At 47.9% G+C, this 14,701-nt stretch overlaps 1 protein-coding gene across 4 annotated transcripts in view; it reads left to right on the top strand.

Moving 5' to 3' along the window:
* The window catches only part of Fz2 (frizzled 2), a 98,951-nt gene that overhangs the window by 66,462 nt on the left and 17,788 nt on the right, over positions 1-14,701 (top strand). The gene's annotated exons all lie outside the window — the stretch shown is intronic.

Here is a 14,701-nt window from a genome sequence, read left to right as displayed (position 1 = left end):
TGGCAATAAGTGGACGATGGTTTCGAAGCAGGTATCGTGGAACGTGCGAGTGTTCGCCCGAATGTTTGGTTACGGGTTAGTTAACCTCTCGGCGGCGATACGCCGTTGACTAGAACACTGCGAGCACTGGTGTATTATGAGAAGTGTCTGTAGAATAGGTGGTGGAATCGATGTCAAGGGGTTTAGAATCAAACTAAGTAGCAGGTGGTCGATTATGTGAAAATCTATTTCTCGACAGACCGATTATCGACGTATCTAGCGATATCAAAAGAGCACGTTGCCCTCGAGATTGGTCGCGCTCGTTGTTAAGTACTCGAGCTTGCCGTTAATGGCTGATATACGTTAAGTGTTGAGTTGTTAATGTTAAGATTTTAACATTGAATGTTCAACAGAAATACTCCGTCGGTTTTCGAGGAGACTGTGTTCTCCGATAGAGGTCTGTACTTATAATGCAACGAGGAGGTGATACATTAGAGATTCTATGGTCGCACGGAGCAAAGATAGATTGACAGAAGCGTTGCACGCCGCATTCAAATGGGCAAAATCAGAAAATAGAATAGATATTGTCTCACTCTCGACAGCGTTTAGAAACGTCTCATTACCATATTGGAATCTTGATTTCTACTGGAAGTATTTCCACTCCAAAATTATTCAACTGTTTCTTTCATTCGTATCCTTGCCGAACATTTGCCGATCGATCTCTCCCCATTAATTCATCCATTTCAAAACCCACTTTGCCCGCTTCGCTTCTAACGATTCGATATCGCAGCAGCGTTAAAAACAGCGGCCGTATTAATAGGCCGATGCATCGATAAATCGATGGACAATTGCCTTAAGAAAACAAGCAAAAAGAGGGGCAGATTCTGCGAGGCTTTCACGCGATGTTTCTCGGTCTAACGACTTTCCCCATTTTTACTGGTCCGCCGCTGACGCGACTCGTTTCACGGCTGCGGATATAAAAGTAAGAAAAGAAATATAGCTGAGCCGCGACGCGAAAGATTTAGTCCCAGCCCCCTGAATCGGTTTCGTGTCATTAAATCCTCGACAATCGGGGCCCCGGCCAAACGAGGCTCGTCAACTTTGCTCGCCGATGACATCTGCGCGCGCTCGTAATTGCGTACCTGCTATTCATACGCGATGAGCTCTCCGTCTCGAATAAGGACTTCGATCAAGGACGCGAGCAGTCTATACACGACGGACGCGCGTTTATGCAAATAAAAGCGAGCAGACATTGTATCGCATAACAACGACCACGCGAACCACGATTCTTTCGCCGGTGGCCTGCGGTTAGCTGCAGGATTCATGTAACACTACTTACCCCGCAGCCTTACTATTTCTAGTTACGCATTATTTACCCAGCATCTCTGCGCGAAATGTAGAAACCGCGACTGGTGTAACACGTATCAATAGGCGGTGTAATTAATCACGAGTAAACGCATGTTTGCTCGCTTCTCAGCTTTAATTATCACCTCATCTCTTATCACATTCGTCGCCAATTAACAGCTCTCTCCTTTGTTTCTGTAATTACTCCATTCCGTCTAGTTATTACGGAGTACACTTCGCTCGGACTGTTAACCCTTAACTGGTATACTGTTTTTGACAAACGTGACTGGTATACCGGGGTCGTGGCAGACCCCAAATAAAAAAGGACACAGAAATTTGTAAAGTCGACACTAGAGCAACCACTATGAATATTTTCATCTTAGGTAATGTAGAAAATAATAGAAGCGTAGAAAGTTAAACTATTATTATAAAATTAATTAGAAATTCAGTTTACCAACTTAAACAACTGAAAATTGTATATGGAAGTTTGGGTGCTTGGGGTCACGAGCGACCCCAGGATACCAGTTAAGGGTTAAGAATCCTGCACACAATTATAACTAGACCTCTAATTTTCCAATTTCCACGCGATGAGTGACCGAGCTCGATATTTGTCGCGAATGCTCGTAGAAATGACGTATAAAGGATTGCCCGGAGTACCCTTCGTCTCCAGTGAACAGCGCCCAGCGACATCCAGTATTTATAATTGCGCACGGAGGCTATCAACTCCTCCTCGTAGCCCAGACCCATGCTATCCGCAATTTGTTACCCGCCGCTCATATTTCACCCCCGAAATTCCTGCTCCTCAAACGCCAAGAATGAGGTAGCCACGCGGAACGTATTCATCCCTCTGTCACGGGGGAAGCTTGGAAAAAGGACGGCGACGAGTTGCCTCGCGTAGTCGCGCGCGGTCGACATCACCCACCTGGCCGGCGATATATCACGCGAAACGAGCGCGGATCGGCTTCTTATTGGCTTGGCAACGGGTTACACCGTCGCCCGAGCGACATGACTAATTATTGCTGTCCCGGTTCGGCGTGCCGTCCAGTTTACCTTTGCGCGTGCACGCGGACGCACACGCTCTTTCCCGTGATTTCTCACTAAAGCAAACAAAGACGGTCCGGTTTCGCCGCGATTCTCGCTCCTTTTTCGCGATCCGCTGGGCCCGATCCGATCGCGAACCGGTGTCACAACCGAGCGAGCCCCAGCCATGGACGGTTGCGACAGGCAGCAGCGAAACCGAGTGAAAAACGAGGCGCGCAACGATCCCAGCCCCCGATTGTCATCGGTTCGCGTTAACGCGCTGCCCGGCGACGCGAGTGTAATTAAAAGCGTCGCGACGCCCGGGTAATCCGAAGACGCCTGGCTGTCTTATCGCGTAAGGATGCTCGGGGTGTCCGATAGAGGCCGGTCGATTTATCGCCGACGCGTTTCCGTTCGTAAGACACCGCGGGATAAATACCGGCGCGTCCGGGGCTGACGCGCGCCCCCGCGAGCGGGCGAGGAAAAAATATACGGCCGCAAATATCGTCGTCGCGCGCGGTCTGGTGCAAATATAACGAGAGCGCCGCGACACAGGAAGGAAGCCGCACGATAGTCGTAAAAAGTTCCGGAGATAAACGACGCAGCGACGGTTTTCTCTCTTTTTTTTTTTCGGTGGCTAGATTAGATCGAGCGACGACGCGGGGGCAAAGTCCAATGGAGATGTCTGCTTCTTTTTCGGTGGCTTACGCTCGCAGGGAGAACATGTGGATCATGGGGGCTAATTAGGGTGGAGGTTACTCGGAGCTGTCGATCCTCTTTCACTTACAATAATGGAGTCGACAGAATGTCTCTCCGCGGGGATAATTCAGTATCTCCGCTGTCAAATCTAAATTTGAATTGGTCCTGAAAAGTGACACGAGTATCCTGTGTTTCCCCTTGTACCGCGGCAGTACGAAATTAGCTGCGAGACGTTTGGTTAAGGAATACGGTCAAAGGAGGAGAGGTCAGCTTGTGAGCGTTTAATATAACGTCTAGATTCCAGCGATTATATCTCGCGATGTAATATGCCAAAGAAAGTTTGAATACAGTAGCCGGTCCCTTTTTTATGTACCGTAGAAAGCGGTGAGATCAGCGGTTACACGATTTCGACGCCCGTAGCCTGTTACATTCATCGAACTTTCTAGTTTTTAGCCGTCACTTGGTTCGTTTCGTTGTTGTTCACCTACTCCCGTGTTTTTTTGTTTTTTTTTTGTATTTCTGTGGCCGTTGGTCGAATGCTGGCGTCCCGGTAGCAGGGGCCCGTTCGGATAGAGACGACGTCCCCTCCTCCCGAGTCATTATCGACGTCGTTTCGCGCGTCGTCCCACTTGGGCCGGGGGCAAAAAGCGCGTTCCACGCTTTAGTATCCGGTAAACCTACATCTGGAGGTGGCTCCCATTATGCGAACGGGTTCCCCGCGAGTCCATGGCCTTTTTTGGTCCACCCTCGGCGACTCCCCGGCCCGTGAAACCCCATGAAAGGCGAAGGTGGAACGGTCGCGCGGCCGCGGAGTCGGCGTGAAAAGAGCGCTTAATGAAAGAAAGAAAATGTTTGGAAAGGGGGCGAAAACGGAAACGAAACGGCGCGTTTGAGACCGTGACACGCTTTCAGCTGACGGAGAATGGTTACACCAATGGGCGCTTTAAGACCGATTGTTCCGGGAGCGGCGCGCAGGCGCGCGTATGATAAAAGAAATGGGAAAGAAACGAAAAAGGGAAGACGGGGCTCGCGTTATTATCATCTGAATCGCGGATCGTTTCCCCATTCACCGCGGGCTACGCCTGGTATCGATTGCCCCTCCTCTCCTTTGGGCTACGGAGCTTATAAATTTATTCAGCCTCGATAGCGCCTTAATTGACGACAATTCGACGACGAACACTTTTTATAATTCAGCCTGTTTCCCTCGCAAGTGTCCTTCCCGGCCGTGTATTGTAACTTCGTTACGCCACTCGTTGTATCGGTTTTTCTGGCGCTTCGCGGTGAACTCCCACGTACGGCCATTCAGCGGGAGCCAGTCTGCCTCGTATTTTTCCATGCATGCAACTAAACGCGCAATATGGTATTTTCATGTAGGTGTCCGCATCTGATAGAGTTCTATATAATTACTGATCAATCGTGGGAGCTTGCTTGCTACGCGGAGTGGAACATCCAAGAAGGAAATGTTCGCACTTCAGAGTCTAAGAATTAGGTACACTTTCTGCTGCAATTCCAACTAAATAGTGTCTTCATTAGTATGAACAGGTGAATCTACGCCTTAACCCTTGAGTGGTGTTGTAGTAAGAGCACCGCGCTCCTTGCTTTTAAAGTCGTATCGAGAGTTCTAGGATTTAAGAGTCCTTGTAGGGAACACTAAATGCTAAAATTAAAATTTTTTTATCGTAAAATCTTTTACGTGCAAATGGTAATACTATAGTATAGAATTTTAACGTAATTTCCCTTTGTAAATAAGTTACCAATAGTGCTAAAAGATGGTACTGCTGGTAATGCCACTTCTGTAGAAATCAATGTAAGGGACAAACAAGATTAGCAAATTGCAAATTGCAGTGCTTGCAAATTTAAATGAATGGCACATTCAGTGTTCTCTTTGTAAGAGGTGGCTTAGAGGCAATAGTTTCCCAATTACGAAGAACTAAAGGAATCGCCTATCAAAGCACTGCCACCTACACACGAACCATCTAAAGCTGGAGCACTCCATGCCAATGTCCCTCCGCGATCTCGGAGGGCCTCAAGTTCATGCGAACTACAATAGCATAAACAAAAATAAGAAACAAGTTGAGATGTTCGACACGACAACGACGCTCGGCCCTTCTTATCTCCACGTTTTTTTTTTTGTTCTTTTGCAAGACCGTCGCTCTAGCGCCCGAACATGTTTACGTTAACACACTCGACCGATTCTGCGATGCGCTAGTGCCATATAAGTAAAAAACTTGCTACGACCCTTCGCTGTAACCCGATACCTTGTTCAACTGCGCTCTTTTCTAGCGTTCGCGCTTCGTTCGGGGCGTTAGAAAAAAAGCATGTTTTCTTTAACGCTCGGCTGAGCTTACGACCCCACTGTTTCTTGGGCGCTGGCTATTCAGCGTCGCGTCCGAAACAAGGACAGCCGCGCATGAATGAACGGGGACGGTACGGTCTCGCCCAAGCGATATCACGCCTCCTTGTCTCCGAGTTTGCACGCGGCCACTGCCTCGTGCACCGATGCTTATTTATTGCGTTAATTACAAACGCTCTCCGGCCGCCCTTGTTATAACCCCCGCCGTATCGCGCCGCGCGCGTTATTGTGAGCACAGTGGGGCGGGGGAAGGGGTCGGGGACCCACGTCCAGGACAAAGACAGACAGACAAACGGCCGGCTAAGGGGGGTTGCATCGCCGAGGAGATCCAGAGGCGCAGCGGTGGTTGGCTGGGTGTCGTGTGTGCGCGAGCACGAACTTGCTTTTTCGCACATCGTCGAAGCATTGTGGTTAAATGAATTATTTTTTAACGAGGCGGCATTATACCCGCGCCAGCGTTGTTCCTCGCCGTTGTTTCGCGGGAAAACCTTGGCGAACGGTGTATCGCTGTGTACGGGACTTTTTCTCGTCTCCTTTCCTCCCCCTGCCACCCCGGCCTCTGGAGCAGCAGAACGCTTTTCATGTCGCGTCAAGCTCGCCGTAGTCGCGTCCCAACCGCCTACCTCTTCTCCCCCCGTGTCTCCCCCTTTTCTGCCGGGCGAATAGTCGTTTGCCGCGAGGGGAGAGGAAGCGTATACGCGACACCGTCCCTTTGACTCGTCCCTTTTCCTCCCTTCAGGTGGGCAGGTGAAACCGTAATCGACGTACGCGAGCCACGGCCACGTTCTCTGTGCTTCCTCCCTCCCCGTCTCTCTGTCTCTGTTCCTCGGGCGGCGCAAGACGCACCCAGACGGCTGGATATTAACCTTTCCGACGGCGAAGACGCGATCCATCTCGCTTAATGAAATCACGCGTTAAACGACCTATAGAACGTCGCGGAATTAAGTGCACGCGGGTGGGCCAAGTATGCGTGTACACAGTTCGTGGTGGCCCGTTGCTTCGAATGGTCGAGGATCAACGAGCTTCGGCGAAAGTGTTCGTTTTGCTTGATGAAATTGTATTGATATATAAAAATCTGCTCTATAGACTTTACAGGACATACTCCATAATACGTTATGTCTTCTAGGTCGACACCTATGAACGTCTTAATGAAAACATGTGCTTCTAGAGTTAAGTAAAGTATCACGTAACAAAGAATTGTATTTCCTTCCCAACCTATGCCAACACGAAATAGTATCGGGGAACTTGGAATGACGCGGCGGAGCACGGAAAATGTGACGCGTTTGTGCTTGCGGTATGGTAGGTTCTTCTTCACTTTGCTGGTGGGCTCGGTTACTCATATTATAAATATTTCCTCGGCTTTCGCTTATCTTCGGAGGGTCTATCTTTGAGAATGACAATTTGTGGGACGACTTGCAGATACCGACTAACTCGGGCGAGGTAGTCGTCGCGAGCCGCGTCATAGAACGAAAGTAATGGGTCTGGTCGTTCGGAGAGATAGCCCGCATAATTATTCATGGAAAAATAAAGAAAGCAAAATTATTTACAACTACAGATTTGTCGAAATTTCATTTATTTACGCTAAATAAAATAAGTAATTCGATATTTTGAATATCTAGAGACGCGGTAACGTCTCGACGCCAAGTAGATGAAAGACACCCTGTATATGTCGACTGTCGCTACCACTATCATTTACTCGTCGCACAGCTAATCTAACCTAACCTGAAGCTTATTTCATTAATATCTCATCACGCCTGCAATATTTTCTAAATTTAAAGGCATTTTTCTAATGTAAACCGCATATAAGCTTTCCATCAAGACCAAATTCAATAAAATCGGTCCACGCGTGACAGAGATATCGTAATATCGTCTCGTGGATCAGTCGGAAAAGATTTTTCTTCTAATTCTGATTCTGATTCTGATTCTTCAAGCCGAAGGGTATATATCCGGTTAAGATGGTGAAATGTGCCCTTGAACCGAATTCGACTCACGATGAATCATTCGAAAGCTTATTAAAATAGAAACATTTGTGGCAATTTTCAACTTCGTATCTCCACCCGGAGGGTAGTAAAGGGCAAAAATAGGAAATCAGGTTTTTGCCGAATTTCTCCTATACTAGGGGATGAAAAATTTTGAAAAAAATCAGAGGCATTTCTGTTATCGGGGCACATATTAGAGAATTGTTTCAGATTTTTAATTTGAAAAATAAGAAACGCCAAAAAATGCTGAAAAATGCCGATTGTGTATCGAAGCAGTCTTGGCACTATAATTATATTTTTACGTACGTATCATTCTTACTATTGTCTATAAGTTACTCTGACACGGAAAAAACGACGAAAAAATGGGTTTTTAATTTTTTTAACTGCGGCGCACCAAATTGAAAAATCTGAAAAAATTCAGGACAATAGTAAAAGACTTCGGGCCTGGAAGTCAAATACACAGTGTCGTCTTTGCACGCTGCGTGAAAGCACCTTTATGTACTTGCAGCTCATTTTGATTTCACATATTTTTTTACTTTTGTAATTATTATTATTATCTTCTATTTTTGTGATTTAATTGATTTCATGTACTTGGCGTAATTTTCTTTACTTTTTAATTTTTTTTTTTACTTTTACTGTTCATACTGTCGTCGCAAAATTCGAATGCAACGTGCAGCGCGACAGACGTCGCTCGCTCCCCGAGCGATTCCCCCCGATTTATTCGCCACTGTACTTACCAATTTTCACAACCGATTCCACACGGCGCACCGCGACAAGGGCAAATTAGCTGCGCATCGCTCCATCGCGAGCGCGAAACACCGTCCTCCCGCGGACGTTATCCGCGACGATGAGCGATGCAAAGAGCCCACGGCCGACGACGCCAGAAACAAGGCTTCCAGCGAAATTTTTCGCCCGGTTTCGCGACACTCGCCTCGATTGCCACCCACGCGGAGCGGCTTTCCTACGCGCGAGGCCCACTTTTCATCCCGGTTACACAATTCCCGCATAATTCGCGCGATCTCTTGCCCGCTCGTCCGCGTGGGTCGCCGCGATTCGCGGAATAGCGCTCGCGCGCGTGTATCTGCATAACGGGTGTGCGCCGCAAAAGGGTCGGAAAAAATGGCCGGCGTGGTCGTGGCCGTCCTCCCCGAGCCATGCGAGTTAACACCAGTTGCGAGACGACTCCCCTCCTCCCCCGTTCGCCCCTCCGTTTTGCCGGCCGTTTGCTCGGTTGTTGGCGCAGTCTCTCCCTCTCGCTTTCCCCGTCCACGCTCCGCGCCGTTTCCTCTCTCGCTCACCGTCTCCCTCGATCGTCGACTTCACTGGGCCCAGCAGCCCCGGGCTGGATGGAATCTGCATCGAAACCAGCGTGGAGGGGACCCAGAGAGAGAGAGAGAGAGAGAGGGAGAGAGGGAGGAGGAGGAGGAGGAGGAGGAGGCCCTAGGGTCCCCTTCGAAAGGTCAGGAGAGAGCTCTGTTGGTGGATCCTGGCGAGATCGGCGATCGTAACTCTTCGAGGGAGGAGGAATCCGTGGTTTGGCTCGGTTCCACGAATGAACGATAGATAAATAAAGGAGATAGCGGTCGAAGGGAAAGAATTGTTCCTTTGTTGTCTCCTCGCGTGCTCGCTCCTGTGCCCCGTCCACCGGCACGGTGGAGCAGCGCGCAGGACGCACACGCGATGGAAATTGAAGCAACAAATAAAGGGTACGATTCACGCCGGGCTCTTTCGGTAGGTGTTTAGAGGCGAAGCCCTCTCGCGGCATCGTTTCCGTGCATTTTATTTGTTTAGGCAGCGCTCGATAACGGAACACGCGGCCGACGGACCCCTTCCCTGAATAGCGCTGCCGAAAAGGTAACTCGAAACTGCTAAACTTTACCCCGGGCCTTTTCAAGGCTCTCGCACCGCAGACGGCCGAACCTACGTCGCTGATACGGATCAAAAGCCACTTTGTCGGAATATTCTGCGTCGAGTACCTACCGACGAAACTCGCGCTGTTTTCCCCCTGTGGTGTCGCGTTACGCGCGGAATCCTTGGAAAAAGTACGGACGCGATAACGCGCCGCTGTATCGCGATTCCTCCTTTTGTCTCGCAGTTGCGATGGTTCGGGGAATTCTTCGGGCGGAACGGGCGGCTTTGTTTTTGACGCGACGATCATCGTGCGAAGAATAACAAGGAGATAAATAAACCGTCGAAATCGGTCGAATCAAAGGATCGAATCGTGTTCCAAAAATGTCCGAATGAATTGTGGTACTTGCCGAACGTGCGCTTCAAAGTGGAACCATTAACGTTCTTATGCGCGGTGGATATTACACCAAGTGAAACTTGCAAGCGTTTAATTACATCCAATCAATTTTATTTCTGCTCCATAGCTACTAATTCTACTTGATACTACTACCCTACTATTATTTTTATTCACCTGATTCTTCCACAACGTCTCTCGATCTCCTTGGAGAATCCTTCGACGATCTTTCCCGCGTCGCTACAACTTTTTTGGGCCGGTGAAAAATTCTCGTGTAATTCACACGGGAAACTGTTGGGTCGATAGCACCGACACGGTCGGAAAGCTTCTCCAAGGGGACGGTGGTGGTGGAGTGGCGGCCCTATCGACCGTGTGCCAACGAGGAACGTCGTCACCGCACCATAAGATTTCCCCTTACGGTCTTCCCCGTCGCGCAGCGGTGTCTGCGGGGATACCACCGCATATTTCCTGCCAGCCAGATCAAACTTTTTCTGAATCAGTCCCACCACCGTAGCGAAGTCGCTCGAGCTTTTGAGCGTGACAGGTATTCCGCTCGGTAGACATTCATCTTCGTGGGTGTTGGATACGCTGTCACCTTCATCTCGCGTGGCATCTCATTCGATATCTACGCTTTCCTTCGTATTACCAAACGCGAATAGAAAACATTCACGCAGCTCTGCAGAATTCTAGAATTCAACACACTTAGGTATTCAAAGTAATCCTAACAATTTCATTTTACGACCCAGAAAACGGTACTTTCCATCACAGCCCGATTGCTCTAGGACCCAGATCCCCCAGAGGCCAGCTATAAACTTCTCCAAGGGTTGAGCTTTCGCGGCGTTCTTTGCGAGCGCCCGTCGCTAGACGTCCCTCCCTCCCTCCGAAGAAACCCGCTTTGACTCGGCCCGAGGGAGCCGACGGAAAGCCGTGTTCCGCGAAGTGGAGCCTCGAAACACGTCGCGCAGACGATCCGTTTAGCACGGCCGGACAGAGGCAGCGCGCCGCGCCTGGTTTCGTGATAACCGTGGCCGGTCCGCAGAATCGAGACCGCGGCGGAACGCGGGTCTTAATTAATGTTTTCCCCGCGAAGCTGTAGAAGAAGCGGCGCGCGAGCCACGAAGAAACGACCTCGTAAACTCCTCTATTGGTCAACGGATCGGTACAGTTCGCCTTTCTTCGGGATCAATTAAACTGCCGACTGGCCGCGGCGACCGGGGGTCGGCTCGAAATAAGATTTCTCCGGCGTCGCAAGGTGATTCCGGTCTCGTACCTCCGCGCGGTGCGTCGCGACGGGGGAAACCGTCGCCGGCGAACAGGTTCCTTTTTTCCCCAATGGCGGTTTCGAAAAACCCACCGTTCCCTTAAACGAGCCGCAAAATAATGACGTACTTGCTCCCTCGCCCCGTTCGACGAGGTGTTCTTAGGATCGTTGCTGGCGCACGAAGCGGATCGACGAGCACCGTTTCTGGCGCGCGATCGGAGCCGCCGTACTTGGCGTCGAGTTTTCTAATCGAACCGATATATCGGTGATAGCGGCTCGAAGAAGTACTTAAGTAGTACTTTAGCGCTGGTGTGTAGGCAAAGTGTTTTTGAAGGAGGTTTTAGGTTTAGGATTTAGCTGGTTCGCTGTCCAGGGCTAAAATGATTTTAAATAATTATTTTCAAATATTATTTTTAAAAGCCTTTTGCTGTATAAAAAATTCAATATTCATAAAAAGCAGTAACAGAACAAATTAAAATATATACCTAGGTAGGACGTAGGTAGTTTTACTTTTTCTTTATTGATTTTAATACTTCGTTGACACTCTGGGTGTTGTGAGCCATCCATAAGCTGATTCTGACGCTCAGTACCTTCTTATGCAAAATAAATATCCTTCTTCCAAAGTCGACTTACCGACTACTTTTTTCTCAAAATATTATATCTGAACAGCAATTCTGTAGATATTCAGCTGCTACTATTGAAGTTTGTAAATGTTACAATTCTTGGAAGATTTCCTTCGCTTTTTCCCACATATGTATGGTAATCTAGATTTTTTTTACCAAAACTGTGATAAAATTTCAATCAAAGTACAATCGGAATACCATTCTAGAGACCTTGGAATTGACACATGATTTTTTTCATAACGATTGGATTCTTTACATGAGAATAGCAGTTGTTAAAAAATTGATCTGGGTGTGAGCCACCCAAGTAAGTCAAAGTTGATCGAAAAAAAGAGGTGTGTCAACGAAGGGTCTGGGTAATAGCCCTGTTCGCACCTCTACTCTAGATCGTAGATCGAGCCCCGGGTTTCCCTTACACTGGGACCAATTGAACACAGATATCTCGCTCGAGCACTAAATCGCTCCGAAAATATACGTGAAATTAGTAGGATGCCTGACTCGACATTTTCAGCGCGAGCCACCGAATCAAGAAAGATTAATCGTTCGCCTGGCAGCTTTTACATCGGCTCCGCTCACCGGCGACGCGTGATTAAAAGGGATCGCGACAGATTTCGAGGAAGCGTTTTCCGCCGACCTATCGATAGATCGCGACGGGAGACTCTTTTCGCGGAAATATGGAACAAACGCGCGCCTTGTGGCTCCCGTTGCTCTCGCGTTATCCCGTCTAATAAAGCTCGCAATCCAGTTCGACGCGCTCAGGGCCTCGTCAGCTTTTCATCCCAGCGCGCTCGGACCCGCTGCAGCGTTTTCCAATTGCACGATGAATGGGGCATCGAGGGGCTCCTTCGCGGCGCCGTGTACTGCGTTACCTGTAAATTCGCATTTACCTGAAAGCGTGGACGCGAAATAATGGCGGAAAAGATCCGCGCGCCGCGTCGCGTATGGCGACGGAAAATCGATAGGTTTCTCGCGGCTGGAGGTCGCGGCAGCGATTAAAAAATCGCGCACCGTGAACGCTGAGTGGGCTGGTAGATAAGCCGAGACGATACCGATAACGACAGCCTCGTTGTAGTGTAATTTTTTGCGACAGCCTTGGGTCAAGGGGGTTTTAGTCGAATTGATTTTAATTGAATCCTCGAACGGCCAGGGATTGAAGGGTCTTAATTAAATTCATCTCGGTTTCCCCGAGGGCTTGGAAATTTCTTTGCACCTATTGTTTCTTTTTCTCCCTTAAAGTATTGGACGTTTAACCAGCTACAGTTTTCTGTTACGAGGATACTTATCTTAATCATTCTTAGTCGATGTAGTTTCTGGAGAATAGATGTCATTCATTTCTTTAATTAATGCCTTGATTTAATGAGCGTCTGTAGTATCTCTGTCTACAGCCTTTTATGCAGATTTGTCAATATTCAGTGACCTCTCCGCTTGTGTAATCAGTGTGTTATGAATACAACGAGCGCAGCGCGATAATGCCGATGAAATGGTAATTTATTTCTTAATTCTTTATGTGCTGCGCACACTCCTGCATGCGATTATCGCGCACCCAGTGGTTAAGAAGTTCTCTCACCGAATGTTCGGAACGTATATGGAGCTCGGAGATTCTTTTGTACAGAAGAAGCTGATTTAAAACATAGGGGAAGTGGAACGGCAAAGCCCATCTAATCTAGCGTTTCAGACTACCGTTCGTCGATGGCGATTTCACTGAATCTGATCAAACGCTACCTTTTCAAATAGTGAACACGACTTGAATAAACAGATAAGATAGACATCGTTGGCTGGGACACTCTGCTATCGGCGACAAACCGGTTACCATTTTTCTCGGGCTTCGTATCTTCCCGTACCTTTTTTCAATAAAGACTCGTTGTACCTCGATTCTATTTCTACGCGCTTCTTCCTCCTGTCGCTGCTTGTAGAACATGCTGCCATACTTCAACGCTTCGCCAACACATCTCTCAACGTCCCGCAAGCACAAGCTTCGAAACCAAATTCTATCTCAAATAGAAACCTTTACCACGACTTTTCAAGGGGACATTCCATGCGAACTCGGGCAGATTTCGGAGTAAGTTTTCGTAGATTGCTGAAATTTCAATATGTTGTAGTCTTTAGTGATATTTAAACGCACCTCGAAGGATTTTTCGAAATTTTGAAAAATCTCGATTTTACAGCTGTTTGAAGTTAAGTGCTACCTTTTTTTCAATAAATTATAGCTATGGAAGTAGTGAACGGATGGAGATTAGCTTTACGGTGCTTATAGAGAAGACATTGAAGTTTTAAGAAAAAATTATTTCAGTTTAAAAAAAAATTGAAGCATTTTTGTGCAATTATTTTAAAGAAATGCAGTTTTTTAAAATCGCGCCTGATGTTAAAAATCTGCATTTCTTTAAAATAATTGCACAAAAGTGCTTCAATTTTTTTTTAAACTGAAATAATTTTTTCTTAAAACTTCAATGTGTTCTCTGTAAGCACCGTAAAGCTGATCTCCATCCGTTGACTACTTCCATAGCTATAATGTATCGAAAAAAAGTTAGCACTTAACTTCAAACAGCTGTAAAATCGACATTTTTCAAAATTTCGAAAAATCCTTTGAGGTACGTTTAAATACCACTAAAGACCACAACATATTCAAATTTCAGCAATCTACGAAAACTTACTCCGAAATCAGTCCGAGTTCGCATGTAACGTCCCAAGACAAGATAGATAATCGCGAAATTATCAGAATCTCGTTGGTAACCCCAATCTATGGGAATATGCGTCTCCTACTAAAATTAATTTAACCCCTCTCCCTGGCCAGGTGATTAATTCAGTGCGAAATAATCGCCTCGCCGTTTACTACGATGCGCAGATTTTATTTGGCGAATCTGCGTACGCAACGCGCTCAGGTCCAGGCGTGCGTGTCGGTCGTGCACGACCTCTTTCGTCCTCCCTGCTGGGCCGGTTCGAGCGGACGAGCGGGAAGGTTTATCGCGAAGCAACGAACGGTTGACAGCTCGGTGATGCATCGGTAGCGATTTGCATTGGCGTCGAGAGCACGGAATCCGGGCGGCTCGTCCTTCTGGGATACCTTCGGTCCTCGGGGGCCGGCAAAAACCCACCGTGAAGGTCGGGAATTAACCGCTTTACCGTTACTCCACGGATACCAGGGGACACTTCTCGGTATCTGGACACGGAATTCCGAGGAAATTGATCGCCCTGGCGCGCGAATTC

Source organism: Andrena cerasifolii, chromosome 16 (genome assembly GCF_050908995.1).
Source record: "Andrena cerasifolii isolate SP2316 chromosome 16, iyAndCera1_principal, whole genome shotgun sequence".
In the NCBI taxonomy this organism is placed as follows: Eukaryota; Metazoa; Arthropoda; class Insecta; order Hymenoptera; family Andrenidae; genus Andrena; species Andrena cerasifolii.
This window is presented reverse-complemented; position numbering and strand designations above follow the sequence as displayed.